This window comes from Tupaia chinensis, unplaced genomic scaffold (genome assembly GCF_000334495.1).
Source record: "Tupaia chinensis unplaced genomic scaffold, TupChi_1.0 Scaffold000362_1, whole genome shotgun sequence".
NCBI classification, from domain to species: domain Eukaryota; kingdom Metazoa; phylum Chordata; class Mammalia; order Scandentia; family Tupaiidae; genus Tupaia; species Tupaia belangeri.
In genome coordinates this window covers 993587-994349 of record NW_006159859.1, presented here as the reverse complement: position 1 = coordinate 994349, position 763 = coordinate 993587, and positions in this window count along the sequence as shown.

Genomic DNA, 763 nt, shown 5'->3' with positions numbered 1-763 from the left:
TTTTTTTTTTTTCATCCTGCCATTTTTCTCCTGAAAAAGATAGTTAGCTTCCCTTAAGCATTCTTTGGAGTCTTTAATCACATGCCTGTGTCTTATTTTACAGAAAAGTGTTATCCACGCAGCGATGGCTATGGACATTTTACTGTGGATATGCAATGCTTAACTTGGTGTGTACATAGAAGCGTGGTCATGTCATGGTATGGAATTTTCTGCTTTGCTTTTTGTTACTGCCCTGAGAAGGATCTGCTCATTAATACAGAAAAACAGAAAGGTATTTTGGTTCTTATTGAAAATAGGGGACTGCCCCTATAGCCGAGAGGTTAATGCGATAGTCTGCCTCTACCTCTCTTAGCTGACTGCAGCCTACTTTATTTTAAATAAATATCAAGAATAAAAAGCAAAACAAATCAGATCGTGCCATTCCTCTGTTTACAATCCCTCCACTGCCCTTATCTATCATCTATCTACCTACCTATCTATCTCTACATCTATGTCTATTATCTATCTATATCTATCATCTATCTATCTATGTATCTATATCTACATCTATATCTATCATCTATCTATATCTATCTCTACATCTATATCTATCATCTATCTATATCTATCATCTATCTACCTACCTATCTATCTCTACATCTATGTCTATTATCTATCTATATCTATCTACCATCTATCTATGTATCTATATCTACATCTATATCTATCATCTATCTATATCTATCTCTACATCTATATCTATCATCTGTCTATCTACATCTAT